This window comes from Manis javanica, chromosome 17, assembly GCF_040802235.1.
Source record: "Manis javanica isolate MJ-LG chromosome 17, MJ_LKY, whole genome shotgun sequence".
Taxonomy (NCBI): domain Eukaryota; kingdom Metazoa; phylum Chordata; class Mammalia; order Pholidota; family Manidae; genus Manis; species Manis javanica.
This window is the reverse complement of record NC_133172.1, coordinates 10,388,393-10,408,779: the sequence shown is the minus strand read 5'-3', so window position 1 is coordinate 10,408,779 and position 20,387 is coordinate 10,388,393. Positions and strand designations below refer to the sequence as shown.

At 47.2% G+C, this 20,387-nt stretch overlaps 1 long non-coding RNA gene across 1 annotated transcript; it reads left to right on the top strand.

Annotated features, from left to right (window-relative positions):
• The first annotated feature begins 2,649 nt into the window (after window positions 1-2,649).
• LOC140847049 (uncharacterized) lies at window positions 2,650-19,460 on the top strand. Its single transcript, XR_012126648.1, has 5 exons — window positions 2,650-2,829; window positions 4,973-5,063; window positions 6,770-6,862; window positions 7,764-7,940; window positions 19,152-19,460. It is a non-coding gene; the product is annotated as an uncharacterized lncRNA (long non-coding RNA).
• Window positions 19,461-20,387: the final 927 nt, after the last annotated feature.

Here is a 20,387-nt window from a genome sequence, read left to right as displayed (position 1 = left end):
CACTAGCATAGTAAGATGCTAGAGTCACTACTACTTGCTTTCTCTGTGCTATACTGCCTTCCCCATGACCTCCCCTACATTATGTCTGCTAATTATAATGCCCCTTTTTCTCCTTTTTCCCCTTCCCACCCATCCTCCCTAGTCCCTTTCCCTTTGTTAACTGTTAGTCCACTCTTGGGTTCTGTGAGTCTGATGCTGTCCTGCTCCTTCAGGTTTTTTATTTGTTCTTACACTCCACAGATGAGTGAAATCATTCGGTACTTGTCTTTCTCTGCTTGGCTTATTTCACTGAGCATAATACCCTCTAGCTCCATCCATGTTGTTGCAAATAGACCTGCAGCTTTTAACCTATGAAAGTTTTTCCTGATTTCCCCACTCCTAACATTGTTAAAAAACATAGTCCTGTCCCCTCCTAGGAATTTGCCCTAAGAATGGAGGAGCCAGTTTGAAAAAGACATATGCACCCTTATGTTTATTCCAGCACGATTTACAATAGGGAAGAAATGAAAGCAACCTAAGTGTGTCCATCAGTAGATGAATGGATGAATAAGATGTGGTACACATACACAATGGTATATTATTCAGCCATAAGAAGAAAACAAACCCTACCACTTGCAACAACATGGATGGAGCTAGAAGGTATTACGCTCAGTGAAATAAGCCAGGTGGAGAAAGACAAGTACCAAATGATTTCACTCATATGTGGAGTGTAAGAACAAAGCAAAAACTGAAGGAACAAGACAGCTGCAGAATCAGAGAATCCAAGAATGGACTAGCAGTTACCAAAGGAAAAGGGACTGGGGAGGATGGGTGGGAATGGAGGGATAAGGGGACGAGGCGAGTGGGGGAAGAAAGAGGCCACTAAGATCAGCATGTATAATGTGGGGGGAGGGCTGTGCAACACAGAGAAGACAAGCAGTGACTCTACAGCATCTTACTACGCTGATGGACAGTGACTGTAATGCGATTTGTGGGGGGACTTGGTGAAGGGGGGAGTCTTGTAAACATAATGTTCCCCATGTAATTGTAGATTATGATACCAAAAAAAAAGAATTATTAAATATTCTTAAAGTTTATTAGTTTAAACTTGTAATGCAGCAAATAGCAGATATAATTCACATGTAGAACACCTCTTTGGGGTCTTCCATAATTTTTAAGTGTAGACAAGTCATAAGATCAAGAAGTTTGAGAACTGTAGCCCTAAAGAGAACAAGTCCTGCACATACGCATGTGCCCAGGAGGATATATATCTGTGTAAGTGTGTTTAACACAGAAAGAAACTCTAAACCAAAAATTCTAAACTGGCAGCCAGCAGACATGTTTTGTAAGGGGTCTACACTGTCTTTAAATATTTATTAAATTCATTGATAGCATTTTTAAAGATCCAAGCGTTTCACAGAGACAGCGTTCTGGTCTCTTCACCAAAAAAAAATATTAAGTTCTGCAATGCAAAACAGAAGAAAGAAAACAGCAGTTGACTCATGGACACTGAGAGGTGACTTGTGGTTACCAAGGCGGAGGGGATGAGGCCAGTGTGGTGGTGGGGGCGGCGATAGGGGGATAAATGGGTCCAGTAATTTGCAGTCACAATATTAGGTGGTCACAGGGACTGCTGAATCACTGTGATGTACATTTGAAACCAACATAAGATTGTATATCAACGATACATGAAAAAAATTAAGTTCTCGCAACACTGTCCTGACATTTCTATGTGGCCATTTGCATTGACTGGCGTCGCTTAGGGCGCAGTCTGGATGATCACACTCAGGGCCTGTCGGTATATTAAGTTGCTAGCCTGGGCTAGAGAAGGAAAAGGCATTTTTGCAATAAACAAGGAAACATAAGCCAGTCTAATAAATGTCTGCATTCCTCCAGGGAGGTCAACATGCACAACAAATAACCCCTTTCCTTATCTGATTTCCCAAACAGCAATTTTCTAATGATTTCACCACTGGTACAGAGACTTTTGGAGGGATTAGAAACACTTCTGAGAAAGAAAGGAATCCACCGAGGAAGGGCGGAAACTCACCGGAAGAGCAAGTGAGGGATCCTCCAGGGAACAGGAGGGCCCAGGTCAGGACCCACAGGGACAGCAACGGTCAGACCACCGGGTACTGCCTCCTAGAACGCCGGGTGGTAAATTCAGGATTCGTCCAACTTCTTTTGTCCTGAAGAGCAGGTGCTGGAAAGGAAGGGGACAATTCAGAACTTGGGTCCCCAAGGAAGCCAGGACACTGCTGAGAAATTGGAGGAGATGGCAGCTTTTAGAAGAAAGGAAGCAATAGCAAACGGGAGAGACTAGGTGGGAGAAAGGGTTTTATTATTAAGAAAAAGTTGTTTTTTCCTCCTTTCCTATACCCCCTTTCTGGGGAGGGACCTGGGGATTTCGCTGGGACAAGCCTAACTGGGGTAGAACTGGTGATCAGGAGAGACTTTTGTTGCAGAGTTGGGGAAGAGGGTTGGGAAAGCAAATATTAGACGAGAGACAAACTGGAAATGAATGGTTTGTTAATGAATTTGAAAGAGATACTAAAAAATCCTTGATGGAAAGGAAGGATTTTTGCTGGAAAGCGATCCTGGATAGAAAAAAGAAATCTGTGAAGAAAGATATTTTTTGTTTAACTTCCTAAAAAGAGGGGAAAGGGCGTACTCAAGGGATAGAGATTTTTGTTTTTGCTGGAAGATCCTAAAAAGAAACATACCTGGATCCCCAAGGTGAGGAGGACGCTTCAGGAGGAAAGAGAATTTTTTGCAGAACGAACCTGAAAGTGCGGGGCGGCGAATCCAAGGCCAAGATGCAGAAAGTGCCGAGGTCCGGCAGCGCCCGAGGTACCAGCTGGAGAGCTGCGAGGGGGCAGTTGGCGCCTGGGGGGCGGCGTGGTGAGAAAGGGGGTGCAGTGGCCAGCGTCCGCGGAGTCTTCTCCAAGGAGAAGGGGCTGCGGGGCTGCAGCGAGGCCCGGAGCCGTTGGGAGGGCAGACAGTGCGTGCGTGACGCGGGGCGAGGGGCACCCACGGCGCCCCCTGCGCCCTTCAAAACAGAGATAGGCCCCCTCAAAAAGCAAAGTTAACAACAAATTAAAATTCTACACGGGTAAGAGGCTGAAAATGACGAAGTAGCGGGAACGTTATGGATCGGGAGGAAGAGAGGCGGCCGTGGCGGCAGCAACCGGGTTTTACCCGCTTCCGGGGGTCGCGCGCCGGGCCTCGCGGGTCTCCAAGCGTCCCCCGGTCTCCACAGCGCTGCCCGCCGGCCGGGCACGCTCGCGCAGCCGGGCCTGCCCCCGGGGCATCTTGTGAGCTCACCCGCGACGCGGGCACGCGTGCGCGGCACCGGCCGCGGCCGCCTTGCCCGGCCCGGAGCATCCTCGCGCGCCCCTTGCGACGCCCGGGCTCCCCGCGCGTGCGGCCCGGCGGGGCGGCCTCGGCGGCTTTTCGTCCAACGCCGAGGGGCGGGGCCCGGGCGGGGCCTCCGGCGGGGCGGGGCTCAGCGCGGTTAGGCGCCCGGCGGCGGACGGGAAGGGAGGCGGTTGGCCGGGGGAAGGCAGAGCAGGGTTAGGAGCCGCCGGGGGACGCCCCGGGACGCGCTGATGCGGAGCTCGCGCCCGTGCGGGCCGCTGGGAGCCGCAGTCCCCGTCCCCGCGAGGAGGGCTTGGGGAGCAGGCGCCCCTCCCGCAGGGCTGTGGGGCTCAGCGAGGCGGCCCCACGTGCTCTTCAGGAGGCGGCAGCGGACCACGAGCCCCCAGGCCTGCCCTTCGGGGCCTTGGGAAGGCGCGGGGCTGAGAACCCCTAAGGGGGCGCGAGCTCACCCGCCTTCCCTTGAGCAAACCCTGAGCCATGTGTGGGTCTGGCCCTGTGCTGAGCAGCGTTGAGGGACAGACAGAAACCGGGAGGGCAAATGGCCGGGTCTGGTCAAGGAGTTTCTTTCCTGGAAGGACACAGGGATTTATTCCTTACAAATCCAACAGAGGAAATCTACGGAGACAATGTACAGTGGTTGCCTTGGGATGGGATGGGATGGGGATAGGCTGTTAAGGAACATGAGGGGATCCGATTGGGGAGATGCATATATTCTAAAAGGGACGTTCCTGGTTGGACAATGTGGTGAATTCACTGAAAATTGTTGGATTATACACTTAAAATGGGTGACTTTTATGGAAATGATGCTTCAAAGTTTTGTTATGTTTTAAAAATTGATCCCTGGGATAGACAACAAGAAGGACTGGTATTCTACTTTCGGATTCCTTAATTCAGCAAATACTGCTTACTGAGTTTCTGTTCTCTGCTGAGGTAGAGCAGTGTCTGTACCTCAGAAACAAACGTTCCTGCCTCAGCTTGTATTCCAGAACATCACCACCCAAAAGAAATACAAGCCCCAAGTGTCAGACACAATTTTACATTTCCTAGTAATCATTTAATCAACACAAATATTTTAATGAGATAATTTACTTATTTTGGATTCTTTACAATCTGGTGTATATTTACATTCACAGGACATCTCAATTCAGACTAGCCACATATAGCGTGTGGCTCTGGTACTCCACAGCATACCTCTAGTGGGGTACAGACCAATACCTTATGAATATAATATGGTTATACTTAAAAAAAATGAGGATAGAGTGTCAGAGGATAGTTCTTTTTTTGGTATCATGAATGTACAATTACTTGAACATTATGTTACTAGACTCCCCCCATTATCAAATCCCCACCACATACCCCATTGCAGTCACTGTCCACCAGCGTAGTAAGATGCTAGGGTCACTACTACTTGGTTTCTCTGTGCTATACTGCTTACCCCATGACCCCCCCCCTACTTTATGTGTGCTTATCATAATGCCCCTTTTTCTCCTTTTTCCGCTTACCACCCATCCTCACCAGTCCCTTTCCCTTTGATAATTGTTAGTCCATTCTTGGGTTCTGTGAGTCTGCTCCTGTTTTGTTCCTTCAGTTTTTCCTTTGTTCTTATATTCCACAGATGAGTGTAATCATTTGATACTTGTCTTTCTCCACCTGGCTTACTTCGCTGAGCATAAAACCCTCTAGCTCCATCCACATTGCTGCAAATGGTAAGATTTGTTTTATTCTTATGGCTGAATAATATTCCATTGTGTATATGTTCCACATCTTCTTTATCCATTCAGCTACTGATGGACACTTAGCGTCCTTCCATTTCTTGGCTATTGTAACTAGTGCTGCGATAAACATTAGGGTGCATATGTCTTTTTGAAACTGGGCTTGTAAATTCTTAGGGTTAATTCCTAACAGTGGAATTCCTGGGTCAAATGATATTTCTACTTTGAGTTTTTGAGGAACCTCCATACTGCTTTCCAAAATGGCTGAACTAGTTTACATTCCCACCAGCAGTGTAGGAGGATTCCCCTGACTCCACATCTTCACCAACATTTGTTATCGTTTGTCTTTCAGATGTTGGCCATCCCATCTGGTGTGAGGTGATATTTCACTGTGGTTTTAACTTGCATTTCTGTGATGATAGCAATGTGGAGCATCTTTTCATGTGCCTGTTAGCCATCTGAATTTATTCTTTGGACTGTGTTCAGCATCTCTGCCCATTTTTGTAATTGGATAATTTGCTTTTTGTTTGTTGAGGTACATGAGCTCTTTGTATATTTTGGATGTTAACCCCTTATTGGATATGTCATTTATGAATATATTCTCCCACACTGTAGGATGCCTATTTTTCTAATTGTGGTGTCCTTTGCTGTACAGAAGCTTTTTATTGATAGAGTCCCACTTGTCCGTTTTGGCTTTTGTTTCCCTTCCCCAAGGAGATATGTTCATGAAGAAGTTGCACATGTTTATATTCAAGATAGTTTTGCCTATATTTTCTTCTTAGAGTTTTATTGTTTCATGACTTACATTTAGGTCTTTTTGAGTTTACTTTTGTGTATGGAGTTAGACAGTAATCCATTTTCATTCTCTTACATATAGCTGTCCACTTTTGCCAACACCAGCTGTTGAAGAGGCTGTCATTTCCCCACTGTATCTCCGTGGTTCCTTTATTTGACCATATATGCTTGGGTTAATATCTGGACTCCCTATTCTGCTCCACTGCTCTATGGATCTGTTCTAGTGCCAGTACCAAATTGTCTTGATTACTGCAGCTTTGTAGTAGAGCTTGAACTTGGGAAGCGAGATACCCCCTGCTTTATTCCTTCTCAGGTTTGCTTTGGCTGTTCTGGGTCTTTTGTGGTTCCATATGAATTTTAGAACTATTTGTTCCAGTTAGTTTAACAATGCTGATAGTATTTTGACAGGGATTGCATTAAATCTGTAGATTGCTTTAGGCAGAATGGCCATTTTGGCAATATTAATTCTTCCTAGCCAAGAGCATGGGATGAATTTCCATTTATTAGTGTCCTCTTTAATTTCTCTTAAGAGTGTCTTATAGTTTTCAGGGTTTAGGTCTTTCACTTCCTTGCTAGGTATTTATTCTTTTTGATGCAATTGTGAATGCAACTGTTTTCCCAATTTTTCTTTCTGCTAGTTCAGTGTTAGTATATAGGAATGTAACAGATTTCTGTGCATTAAATTTCTATCCTCATCTGTGATTTTTATCAAATATTTGATCAAACAGCCCAAATTAAATTTCCCTAACTGTCCTCCATATATGTCACCTTACTAATGTTAATAGCAATACTATTCCAGGTAACAATTAGAGCTGTCACAGGGGCTCATTATATGTAATTGCAAAGAAGGAGAATCTGTGAAGGGCGTCAAACTCACCACCTGGCAAAACTTCTCTTGTAACCAGATCTCACACAACCAACCCCAGACGGAATCGTGTGCTGGCCAGGGTGCTGTCCTGGGGCCCGCCAGCCAGGTCTCATGCCCGAACACTTATGAAGTAAGTGAGCAGGCATGTGACCCCAGTGCTGTTTTGTTTAAAAGTGATCACGGTGTGCAGCCAGGTTTGGGAATCCCTGCTGTGGCTGACCTCGTCTTGGGAGTCACATGCTCACCACGTTCTCCCTGGGACATCGCTGGGTGAAGCTGCCCCTTCGTCTTCTGTGCCTCCCACCACTGCCTCGCCTGCAGGCAGACCACCTGATCTTCTCCATAGGTTGGGACAGTGCTTCTCACGCTGGGATCAAGGCTTCTGGGAATCCCAACAGCGCGGCCCGAGAGGCGTCGGGAGGCAGAACGGCCCCGTCCCCGGCGCCCTCTCTGGGGTCGTCACCGCTTGGCAAAGACAGGCTGGGGTGTGTGATCAAACCACGCTGGGTGTCCGGGCCGGTGGCCCCAAGGCCCCCACCGCCTTTCACCTTCTTGGCTCGTACTCCGGCTCCTTCGCGGTCCCACCTGCGAAGCCTCCCCTCTTTTCCATCCTCGCCTCCGTCTACCTTTTCGAACCTTCGGCGCTCGCCCCGGGGACGTCCTGCCACCCGGCGACCATCCCCTGCGTCAGGGCCGCGCCCAGGGCGCACGCGCCCCCTCCCCTGCAGGGCCTGGCGCCCGGGTCCGAGAACGCGAAGCCCTTTGGCCCCCTTCGCAAGCCACAGCACCGCTCCACGCAGCCAGCAGACTGCCTCGGAGCCTGGAAGGCGCTCCCCCAAAGCCCCGGGACTGGGGCTGGAGCGGCGCGCGGGGCGGGGCCTCCCCCAAGCCGGTCCCCCCCCGCGAGGGCGGAGGGAGGAAGAGGAGGCGGCGGTGGCGGAAGGGGGTCGCGGAACACAAACCCTGCAGGGTTTTTTTCTTTTCTTTTGCATTTAATTAAAAAAAAATTTTGTTTTCTTCCCAAACCCGAGGGGTCCTCCCCGGAGCGGGCGCTGGTCCGGGGCCTGGCGGAGACTGCCGGGTGGACCCCCATGCGACCAGGCAGTGCGCTGAGCGGCGCGACCGGTCGGCCCCTTCTGGGTCCCCCCTCTGCAGCCCGTGCGGGGCCGTCTCCGAGACGCCGCGCCGACGGCTGCTGGAACATCAGGGTGAGTTTCTCGCAATGTAGCAATTTCTCTTTAAATCTCTTAACTCTCTACCTGCGAGTCGGGGCTGTGACAGGGCGCAAAAGCGAGTGTGGGGGGGGGCCGGAGCCGGGGCCGAACCCCCCACAACACTCACACACTCAGACCCCCAATCGGGGCGCAGCGACCGCTGCCTCCTTTTTCGCTCGGCCCCCACCACCCCCGGCAGCCCCCCACCTCCCGCGTCTCTCCCAACACCACCGCCGCCCGATCCTCTGCGGACACCCCACCCCTGCTCCCCTGCCCAAAACCGGCGCCCGGGGCCTCCCAGGCCCTCCGCCGGCTGCCGGGGATACAATGGAGCGGCGGAAAAATGAGACCTAACGTTCCACTGGGGGAGGGGCGAGAGACCCCCCCTTACCCCGATCGGGGACCCCTCCCCTGGCCGTGCTCCCCGCCTTTCGGTGGAGAAGAGGGCAGTGGGGCCCAGGATGTGATTTCCCGGTGGAGGCGGCGTGCCTTCATCTCCCCTTCTCGCCCGTCCCCTGCGCCCCCCTCCCCAAATCCTTCCAGGGGATGCCGGGGAGAAACGGGGCCTCAGGCACGCTGGGCAGGGATGGATGCGGAAGGAGGCCACTGGGTCTCCCCCTCCCCACCGCCCCTAAACAATGAAAGGAGCTGACTTGGTCCCCCACTCCCCAGCACTGAAAGGAGTTGAGCCCCCTCCCCCGCTTACTGGCCAGTCCCGGAGGGGGGCGTTACGCGGGGGGAGAGTGGGGGTAAAAGGAGGGAGGTGAGCCTTACCCCTGTCACCTCCCGAGACTTGGGGCGGCCCCCCATCTCCGCCCCCTCGGCCTGGGAATGGGAGGTACCAGGCCCCGCCCGGGCACCGCGCTCGGGTGGTGACCTTTAGACAAAGGCAACCCTTTCCCTGGGCTGAGCCCGGACGAGCCGGGCCCGCGGCCTCCCCAGGGCCCTGCGGAGGGCGGCCAGGCCGCGGGCTCCCGGAGGGAGGGATGGAGGAGGAGGGAGGCGGGATGGAGCCGTCTGGTTTTCCCATCCCTGGCTGCCCTTCGGCTGCTTCCCCGGCTCCTGTCACGGGCGGCCGCGGGGAGACAAGGGAGCGGGGGCTGCCCAGGCCTTGGTCCGCGGCCAGCGGAGAACGGGGCGAGCAGCCGCGGGAGGGCCGGCTCTGGGTCCGCAGCCAGCCGTGATTGGAAGGCACCGCGGCCCCTTCCCCTCCGCGCCCCTTTGTTTTGCTTTGCGGTTCTGAGCAGCTGAACTTCCTCGGAAGTGGGGTCAGAGGCCACCGTGTCGGCTGTCGGGGTGGCGGGGGTGACAGGTCCCAGTCCTCTGGTGTTCCCAGCCCGTGGGCTGCTGTCTGTGCCCAGCCTTCTGTCCTGACAATCAGCCACTTTTTTCGCACCGCCCTCCAGCAGAGCAGTAGCAGTCTGCGGAGGTGCTGTTTCTACACTGGGGGATGTGTTGGCCTTGCGCTCACACCTCCTTTCCGAGGGTACTTGTTGGGGAACAGTTTGTGGGACCACCTAAGACTCCAAGGCCTGAGATTTATGATAAGCCCTGTCTGGGTTTTTCAGTATCTTCTCTCACCTGGGCTGGGGATTGGGGGTGCAGTCACCTCCAACGTACCCAGTGGTGGTAATCGGGGACAGTGGACAGCTGAGAAACCATCCCTTCCCGTGTGCCCTTGTGCAGTGGGACTTGAGGAGCGTGTTTACCTACCCCACCTCCTCCCTGGCTCCCCAACTTCTACAAGCCGGAAATAACAACATCTGTCTACCCAGGGAGCTTTATGGATTGGCTGATGCTACCTGCATTACGAGTGGAACCAGCCCAAGTTGGAAACAGTTATTCCCATTTTTCAGACAGGCTAATGGAGGCTCAGAGAGGCTATATGACTTGCCTGGGGTCACACAGCCCCCATTTATACCTTCTCAAGTTTCTCCAGCTCAGCTCAAACTGTCAGGTTCTCCTGTACCCCCTCTGTGGCATTTTGTCCCTTTTGATTTTGTTGACATGGGTCTCAAATAGGGATAATACCTGGAAAAGGTGTTGGGTTTTGTTTTTTTTTTCCCCTGAGTGCTGGTTTGGGGAGGGGTAAGGAGGACCTGGAAGCTTGGCTGAGGGCAGGATCGTTGCCCCTGGGGTGGGAGCAGAGTGTTTGCCTACAGAACCTGGGAGCTGGAGGTGGGGAGTCAGGGGAAGGAGGGCCCCAGGCTTGGCCGAGCAGGACACGGGGGGCACCTGGGAGCGGCCCCACTGTCACCCTCCTCCTTTTCCACTTGAGCTGGAAGCTGGCCCAGCTTGCTGCTGCTGGGAGGGCAGCTGAGCTATTGGGGACCTTTGCGGTCACTCTGCCCTGTCAAGCTCCACGGTGACCTGATGTGGCTGGCAAGGAGCTTTCTGCCCTTGGTCCGGGTGTCAGACCCCCTGTCCCACTCTGTGACCTTAGGCAGGCCATTGACCTCACTAGTCCTCAGGTTCCTCTGCAGTTGGGTGTAATTAGAGTTCCTTTAATGGACCTTGAGGTGGGGGAAGTATTATGCAAGCATGTTAACTTTTATTTCTCATTCAGCAGAGGGGATATGGCCTGCCTGTAGGGAAGGGGAGCAGTGTTGAGTGCTGGGCATTTAAGGGGTAGTAGCCACGGCAGGCACCCTGGAGGAATTCCCTGTGCTTTGGGGTGGGAGTGGGGGGCAAAGGGGAGACTGTGAATAAATCCACTTTGGTGATAGGCTGCCTTCCAGCTTTCTGAACGGCCCCTACCCCTTCAGCACTTCTGGTGGTAAATAAACATTTGCGGGGGTGGCTGGGGATGGCCCAGTGAGGGAGGTGACACAGATGATCTTCCCATTGTACAGATGAGGAAACTGAGTCCAGGGCTGAGAGGGGACTCCAACCCAGATAGCAGGGTCCAGGCGTGGTAGGGCAGGGACTCAGTATTTGTCAGCAGAGCTGGAGAGGCAGTGTTTTGAGGGAGCCCCTGTGCCGCCCCTCCCCTGCTGCCCTCTTCTTGACGTGCACCCTCCTGAGAAGACAGGCTTAATAACAATTCCTGGGGGAGGAGTGGGGTGGGGTGGGGGGGCAGGAGAAGATGGGCATTAGGAAACACACAGATCTCAAGGGTGAGTGTTTCCTGAAAGTAGGAATTGGTTTTTTTGAGCAGGGAAGCATGAGTAAGGCCCACAGGGGCAGGCCTGTACCCTCCCCGCCCCCCACTGCTGACTTCCTTCCCAGAGGCCTCCTGGGCCTTCCCAACCTTCCCTGGGGATGTGGGGTCTTCTCACACCACCTGCCCTGAGGCTGTGGAAGGGCCAGGGTGTCCTGGGGCTGGGGTGAGGGGGTCTCCCTCCCACGGTCCTAAGGGCAACCTTCTAGCCCCCAGCCCAGGAAACAGGGAGTTCCCGCCAGCGGTCCCAGCTTTCCCCTGTGCATTCTGACTCCTGGTCTCAAGAATGCAGAAGGCTGCTGGTGGGGGAAGTTAATTGGAAACAGGAAAACATAGCATTCCTTTCTAGCTGGCCGGGGCTTGGAAGGGCTGCCTTTCTCCCTGTCCCACAGCAGGGGAGAGGGTGGGGGCTGCAGTGGTCTTGCCCTGCCCCTTTGGGCCTTCCGCCCCAGGCACCCTCCCTCTTGGTGGAAACAGCAGTTCCCTGAGCTACTGGTCCACGGATGTCTGCCACCCCCTTCATCAGAGTGATCCCTCCTGACCCCACTTACTCTCCTGTTCATATCTGAGTTTTTCTCCCCTCTTTAAGGTTGGAGGGCCTGTCTGAGGCGGCTCCCCAGAGTAGGATCTGTCACACCAGAGACACATGGGGAATGTTTGCTTGAATTGTCCCCAAGGATTCCCTCCTCATTCCTTCCGTAGAAGTCCCTGCCACCATTAGAGTTTTGTCCCCTCAGACTGAAGCCTTCATGACATGCAAGATCCCCCAATGGAGTTTTCTAAGGTATTCCTAGTTTGGTGGCAATTAGTTTTGGGTACATGTTTGTGTATTCACAGTGGCAGGGAATTTTTTCTTTCTGTCCTTCCCACCTAAACTTCCTGAGGGCCTAATGTGTGCCAGGGCCCTGGGGCTCAGTTAGGATACTGGGACCCAGTCCAGGAGGAGGTTAGAGATAAGTTGTCCGCACGGCTGGATTAGCTGCTGGGGCATTTGATTAATTCTGTCTGGGTGGTCTGGAGGGCTCCAAGGAGGAAGCAGCTTCTTTCTTTCTGTCTCATTCTTGTTTTCCAAGCCACACATTCATGTGGGACAAATTAAAAACCCAAGCATAGTAAGTCTCTCCTTCCACCCCCTTGGCCTCCCTGCCCCCCACCCCCAGTTTGCCTCCCGAGGGGCAGCACCTCAGTGCTGATGTTCTGTGCACACACATTTATATACCGTGTATGTCTTCAGAAACAGTTCGCACGGGCCAGCTCGCTCTGCCCATCGTGCTGCACCTCGCTTTCGTCAGGTCATCTCCCTGGGAGACCCTATCGCACACCCTGTCTTCATCTTGGCTGCATGATATTCTGCAGGGTGGGCGAACCCTCTCTTACTTAACGTGGGTGTGGAGGCGTTTCCTTGCATGCAGAGCTGGAAGGTACACATCCAATCTTATCGGGAGGTGGGTATGTCTGTGAGATAAACTCCTGGAAGTGGCATTGCTGGATCAAGAGCCTGCATTGTGTCATTTGGTCTTTCTTGGTACCTTTGCAGCTGTGCCTTGAAGGAAGCTGCTCCCCTCCTCTTCTGCACAGCCAACCTGTCAGTCCCACTGTCTTTACCCTCTTGTGATTTCCTTGCCCTCCTCCTTCCTGCCTGTGGCCTGGGTCATGTGCTTGCCCTTTGGTTTGGAGGTCAAGAGCATGGGCTCTGGAAGCCAACTGTTCGTTGGTCCAAATCCTGGCTCTGCCACTGCTGGCTGAGTGGCTGCAGGCCAGGGGCTTGCGAGCTCTGGGCCTCAACCGGGGGAATGAGAATGACAGGAAGCCCACTTCAGACGTGCTCATGGATGTTCAGTGCTTAATATGTGTCTAGCATATAGCAGGTGCACAGGAAAATGTTAGTGGCCGTGGTGAAGGTGGCCATGCTGATGGTGGCCATGCTGGTGGTCACATTAGTGGCTCTGGTGGGGGGGTGATGCTGAGGGTGGTGGTGATTATCAGCGCATTAGCGAAGGCTCCAATGGGCTCACATCCCCAAGCCCTTACTGCCTTCCCCCAAACCCTGGGCAATTAATGTTGGCATTGTAAACCGAAGACAGGGTCCAAGGCAGAACCCTGTGGGCTTCAGCTTCCTCCCCTGTATCAGAACTTCCCTCGGGGGTTCTTTGTGAGGCTGAATTGAGTGAAGATGCAGAAAGTCTTGAAGGTGGCCCGGGTGGATCTGGGAGCTGGCAGTGAGGGTTCACTTTGCTTATTGTTATTATTATTATTATTAACTTTTTATCATGGAAATTTAAAAGCACTAACCAGGAGTTGGGAGAATAGCATAATCAACCCTGTGTACCCATTACTGGCTTTTTGCTGATCTTTTTTGTCCGTTACCCCTCTCCCAACCCCACACTTTTTTTCTCTTTTGGTAGATACCATAAAGGAAATCCAGCCTTCATACTATTTCAGCTGTATTATTACTGTGCATTCTGATGGCATTGGTTCTGCAGTGCGAGTCTGTTTCGCCACCTCCAGGATCTGTCATGTTCTGTGACAGACAAGACATTAGGTCCATTTCACAGTTGGGGAAACTGAGGCAGCAGGGAGAGGGTTTTGGTCAGGTTGCCCTTTCTCTGTGCCCCCTTCTTTGGGACCTTGCTGAGGTTGCTGTCTGGGCCACCCAGAACCTCGCACCATGGGGGCCGTTTCTGATTACACGGTTTTGGGGACTTAACACCTGCGGTGTTCAGTGTGGGTGTAGATGCTGCTGTTCTGTGCAGAAATCATCCAGGTAAAGGGTGAGCTGGAGAAGTTTGGCCAGCGGTAGGGGGATGGATGGGATGACCCCCAGAGGTAAGGGGTACCTGGGTCAGCCTCCCAGGTTCCAGTCTTCTTTCTGCCCCTTCTAACCTTGTGATGTGGAGGCAAGTTATTTCCCTTCTCTAATCCCAGGTTAGAAAACCAGAAGTACAAGAATAGTAACAGATGTTTCTTTCGAGAGCCTTTGTGTCAATCATGTGAGGTCCTGTGTGGACAAGTGTTTTGCAGAGTGCCTGGCTCAGCGTAAGCGCTCAGCAGGAGGTGGCAGTCATCGGGGCTGTCATTGTTCTCAGCTCTGTGTTAAGTGTGCGCTCCAAGGGGAAAGGAACCAAATGCACTTTTTGTGGGTAAGAAACCCGTGCAAATCCTCTTGTATATATAAGTAAACAGATAGAAAGTTAAAAACAACAGTTTTTATGTACAAAAAAGCTTTGCATCTTAAAACTTCTTTTTCCTCCTGACGGGTTAAAAAAAAGGGGGGGTTTAAGGTTTAGATGTCAATGCTGAGATTATGGTCTGTGGGGTTTGGTTTGAGCATTTCTTCCTCACTCAGCCAGCACAGGAGTCCTGAATTTAATTCCTTGCCTCCACACACAAGAGATTTAGGTTTAATCTCGCCAACCCATTTTCCACTCCAAAGCTGGCCGGAGCTGGGAATTCTGCAGATTTTGTCTCTCAGATTCAGGGGTGAGAAAGTTTGAGCCACTCATGACTTTTCATTGACCTCACCCCGCTGTAGAGGGACTGTCCTCTAGCTGTCTGGGAATTGTACTATGCACTTTAAAGAGAACTGACAACTCTCTGAGCAGATCCTATCACTCACTGGAAGTTCTTACTTAAACATGAAAATCTGCCTTAATCATATCCAACTTTTTCAAGTGCAGGCAAGGCCTTAGAACTCTATGAGGACCGCGGTGTGAAAAATTGGTTGCATTTTGATAATACGAAGGTGTTTTGTCATGTGTCTCATAGTGTTTTCATTCCACTTTTTAATATAGTTGTACTTACAAGTGTAAAACAGGTAAGTGTTTTGTTTTCTGCATGGGATTAGCCTTCGGAATCTTCCCATAAAGGACCATTTTCATGGGTTCAGATTTAGTCTAACTTATCAAGGCTTTTGCCCCGGTGTTTAGTCTCCTGGTAATGCCCTGCCAGTGTTGATGGGCCACAGAACAGTGCAAATGCAAATGTTTGTTTCCATCTATACCACCCACATGGTATAGGTACACTGAAAGAGTGTTTTTCCCAGGGGATATATAATCTTTGTATAATCAACATATTTCATGAGAAAGCATTACAAAGCCAGACCAAGAGCTTTGATCTTGAGAGCAGAATATTGAGTATATGAAACAGGATATGATGCTTTTAATAAGGAGAAACAAAAGATGTGACTTTGAATGTATGAACTGAATAATATAATTGCATTTTTTCTTCCAAGAATGAGCATGATTAAATGAAGGTTAAGTATTTTTGTTTATATAAAATACAGAAGTCTGCTCATCTTTTTGTTTTCCCCTGGCTTCACTGTAAAGTACCTAATAATATGTCTTTGCACCTGACAAGGATGAGCACCTCTCAGTGAAGTTTGCCATCTTGTGGCAAATCTTTTAACACAATTTACTGTGCAGGGTTATTAAGGCAGCTCAGGGCTTACAGTTTATTAGAATATTTAAGAGTGCATTCAAAGTATGTGTAATAAAATTTTGTTTCTCCAGAATAATAGAGAAGCTGGATATTCTTGTTAACATTTAAGTAGTTTTAAATTGCTACAGACATAAATATTTATATCTATATGGTGCTTTTAGAGGCTCTACAAGTAGACAGTGCAGGTCTGGAGACAAAGTGTCTGAATCAAAACTACGGCTCAGACATTTTCTAGCTCTATGATCTTGGGTAAATTAGCTTATCTCAAGATGCCTCAGTTTTCTTATATGCAAAATGGAGATAATTATAGTAACTAGCATTGAGCTGATAATTGAATGGAGCAAATTTAGAAGTGCCAGACAAAGCTAATCTCTCTCTATCCATGATAGTTATTATTATTATTATTATTATTATTATTATTAATGTCTTAAATTTGGGGGGATGGTCCAGATCACAGTCTATCTTATTGTCAATTAATGTGTGGTGTTTTCACTTAGAGACTAAAGAAACATATGGAGATAGTTATATTTAACAGCAATATAGTGCTTATGATGTACCAGATGCAATCTGAAGTATTTCTCATATGTGAATTTATTCCATCCTGCAAGATAGGTACTATTATCACCCCAATTTTGCAATGAAGAGGTGGAAGCATAGAGAATTTAAGTAACCTTTTTTTAAAATTAAAGTATCATTGATATACAATCTTATGAAGGTTTCACATGAAAAACATTGTGGTTTCAACATTCACCCATATTATCTCACCGTCCCCCACCCACCCGCCATTGCATTACTGTCCATCAGCGTAGTAAGATGCTATGGAGTAACTACTTGTCTTCTCCATGCTGCACTGCCTTCCCCGTGACCTCCCTATATTGTGATTGCTAATTACAGTGCCCCTTAATCCCCTCCTCCCTCCCTCCCTCCTGACCCACCCTCCCCAGTCCTCTGCCTTTGATGACTGCTAGTCCGTTTGTGGAGTCTGTGAGTCTGCTGCTGTTTTTTTCCTTCAGTTTTGCTTTGCTGTTATATTCCACAAATGAGGGAAATCATTCGGTACTTGTCTTTCTCTGCCTGGCTGATTTCACTGAGCATAATACCCTCTAGCTCCATCCATGTTGTTGAAAATGGTAGGATTTGTTTTCTTTTTATGGCTGAATAATATTCCATTGTGTTTATGTACCACTTCTTTATCCATTCTACTGGTGGACTTCAAGGAACCTTTTTAAGGTCACAAAGCTATAAGTAATGGAGCCAAGATTTAAGCCTAGAAAATCTTTCATTATAGTTTGTGCTCTTAACCACTGCACATATTGCCTCTTGGTATTAATAAATATCAGATAGCTAGATTAGGGGGAAAGGAGGTAAAAGGACAGTATCATACACATACTGTTGACAGTTACTAAATTGCACCGGAAGTGCCAGGCCCTTTAAATCTTATCTGTTCCAGTCTTATCTATTCCACTCCCACAGAGGGCCTCCACTCCTTATTATCATTTGTTCTTTTTCTATTTGTTTTTGTTACATTCCATTTTCAAAAAGAATTCATTGAAAATCCTCTAATACTTGAATTTCCCATTTGAACAGTCTAATAGTGTATTATCTGTCTCTTTCCTTCTCCCCTTTCTCCTCTCAGAACACAGAAAAATGAATATAAAAAGTTAGTTCCGTTTTGTACCTCTATTTTGGAAACACTCTATCAGTGGAAATGTTCATTCAAACTTTTCACATGAGGCAATCAGTTAATGTTCATCAAGTAACTCATGAATGAATGAAAGCTAATATTAATCCTATCTAAGCTGATAAGGTTAGGAAAACAACAGTATGAAAAACACTGTATGTTTAAATAACACATGAAAGTTTTAAAATTATATGCATCATTCTCTCATCTCATTCAGACAGTTGTCCTGAATGGTAAGAAGAGCAATTATTATTATTTGTGAAGGCTGTTTGCTTTGGCCAAGGTAATCACATGGTTAATCAGAGAGTGAAAATTCAGAGCTTTTTAGTATATATTCATTGGTGTAATGTGTGAAAATACTGTTATGCTTATTATCTCTATTGAAAAATAATTTTCTAACTTTCTATCATTATTTGTTTTGCTAGTAACATGTTGCTAAAACAGCTATTTTCCAAGTTTGTGTTGTTGGAAAAATGCTTTTTTCCCCATTTTTTTCTGTTTGATCTTCTATTTTGTTTTCCTATGAAAAAAAGTCTGCAAAAACTATTCTCCCCTTTCAATAAGAAAACAAGTTAAATTCTTCTGAGAGGAATAAAGAAGAAATAATTATCTAAAAATACCCCTTCAAAGTCTGCCTTGAGAGGAAATCGGAAAGTGGGTGGTTAAGGGAGAGTAAGTTTTATATTTCCAAACACCAGTCACATTTATCCTGTTACTTAGTATATGTTTGATCTTCAGGATACTTGAAGTATATGTGGTAGAAAATGGTTTGTGTGACTGATGTATCAATTAAAGGGAATGAACATTAGTGTTACCAGAAGTTCCAAACAGTGGAATGAATGTGTGGAAACAAAGGGCAGTTTATACATTTGGTCTAAAGAGAGAAAATAACCAGAGAGCATTAGTAAGGTATCCAGTACACTAACTGACCCCACGATGTCATGAAACATGGACCTGTGGTTGGGTATTTCTGGAGATTAGTAAGATTTCCTTCATGCCATTCCTGAATGAAAGACGGAATCAGATCAAGCCATGGCTTTTAATAGGTGTACTCTGTACACTTTCTCCTTGACAGGAACTCTTGTAGCCTTTTAAAAATATCAGCTACCTTTTGACCTCAATGTCTTTACTTCATACTTAGTATTTTTCCTGTTGACTGGCTGGGACCTCATAATGGTTCAGTTCACTAAGTGATTGGGAAATGATGGCCAATTTTAGAGGGCTTTACATTACTGAGTAAAATTCCTAAAACTTTAAGAATTTGAAAATTCCATTAAAATGATTACTTAACATTGAGACAAAACAAAAGCAGCATCTTCATGGAGAGGACAGAAATTAAAAGTTAACAAATATTGTTCTTTTATTTTCTTCAGACATAGAAATAAATGAAACTCAATGATTTACAAATACTCATTACCATTACTCATGAAGTCCTTCTAGAAAAAGTTACAACATTCTCTATCTTATGACCCCTTTAATTTAAAAGAGAAAATTTTATTAAGAGATAATATATGCCAGCATATGGTTAGAATTCTACATAAATGTTATTTTTAAGCTGCATTTCCAGATAATTTACTCTAACTGCAGTCAACTGGAATTTTCTGGCTCTAGAAGAATTGAGATCACTTGTGGAAGATTTCTATTGGTTGATTTCTGAATTGCCAGTTTCTATGGCTATTTGATAACTTTCCAGATAAACCAGTACTAAAGAGTTCCGTTAACATTCAGCACATACTAACTGTCAAAAAAATAACTTGTTTAATTAAAAAAAATTAAAATCTTTCTGATACATTTTTTCACAATGAGCTAAATAATGTATTTTGCATATGGGTAGAAATAAGGTAAATGATCACATGTATCTATGCATTTCATCAGTCAAAAATGATATTAGTATTTTTCACTCTTTGTTTTTCATGTTTGTATACAGGAATTCAGTTGACCTGTTACTCACAGATCATAAAAGCCAAAGGACACATACTTTGGTCTTGTGGGCTTCCAATGCAAAATTCCTATGGACTGGAAGAATCCACATAGCATTATACAGTGTTCATCAGCCCAAAAAATGTCATGGGCCGAATATGCATGGAAATATCATGCCAAGAAGAACTCAAGACAAAATGTTAATAAAATGTTTGGTGTGCAGCTAAACATTAAAGATAGTTTTTCATGAATAAAAAAGTATCTTTATTTGGAAAGCTGTACTGTCACTGATAATACAAAATGAGAGTATTAAAAAGCTTACACTGTATTAAAATATTAACTCAATCAATTTGGGTTGGCTATTCTGGGTATCTGATTTGGAGAGTACTTTCTTCCTTTCTTTCTCCTTCTTTTCATTCCTTTATTTTGAAATGTGACTTTAAAATATACCAGGAATATTGACATTCTTTTCTGTTCACAGATCAAAGGTCACTATTATGCAGACATATATTTTGCAGTAAACTAATGCAGCCAAACTTGCTTTCAAATTTTCTAGTACTTAGTGTTATATAAGGAGTTCCACAACAGCTCTCCTTCATTAGAGGTAGACAAGAATAAAAATAAAAACCATCAAATGGCAAAGGACAAAAATATTCAAAGTATTAAGCAGGGATAATTCACCAGCTATAATTCAGGGATAATCCCTGAATGATCAAAACTTACTTTTGCACGTAAAGTCACCAAGTCCTTGTCATAGAAATTGTATTTCCTTAAATACTATTTACAAAAGGTATATGTAAACCACCAGGAACAATTAGATTTCTTTTGACTAGAGCCTAAATCAGTCGTCCTGAAAAATGGTCCCTGAAACAAAAGCATTGGCATTACATGAAAGCGATTTCAAAACAAATTCTCCAGCCTTATCGCAAACCTACTCAATGAGAAACTTTGGGGGCGGAACTCAGCAATCTGTGTTTTGTCCGGTCCTCTAAGTATTTGTAATGTATAGTAATGACTGAGGACTAGTAGCCTAAATACATTGGCCAATGGTTCTTTTTTAAGTTACCCCTGTATACCAGGAGTTCTGCTGGAATGTTAAACACCTTTTCCTTCATGATAACCAAGTTTTCCTTTCTATAAATTAATTTATCTCACTTTACAGAAATTTATACTAAATTTAACAACTGTATTCTAACTAGAATTATAAAAATCATTGAAATATAATGGCAAAGCCAAATATTTC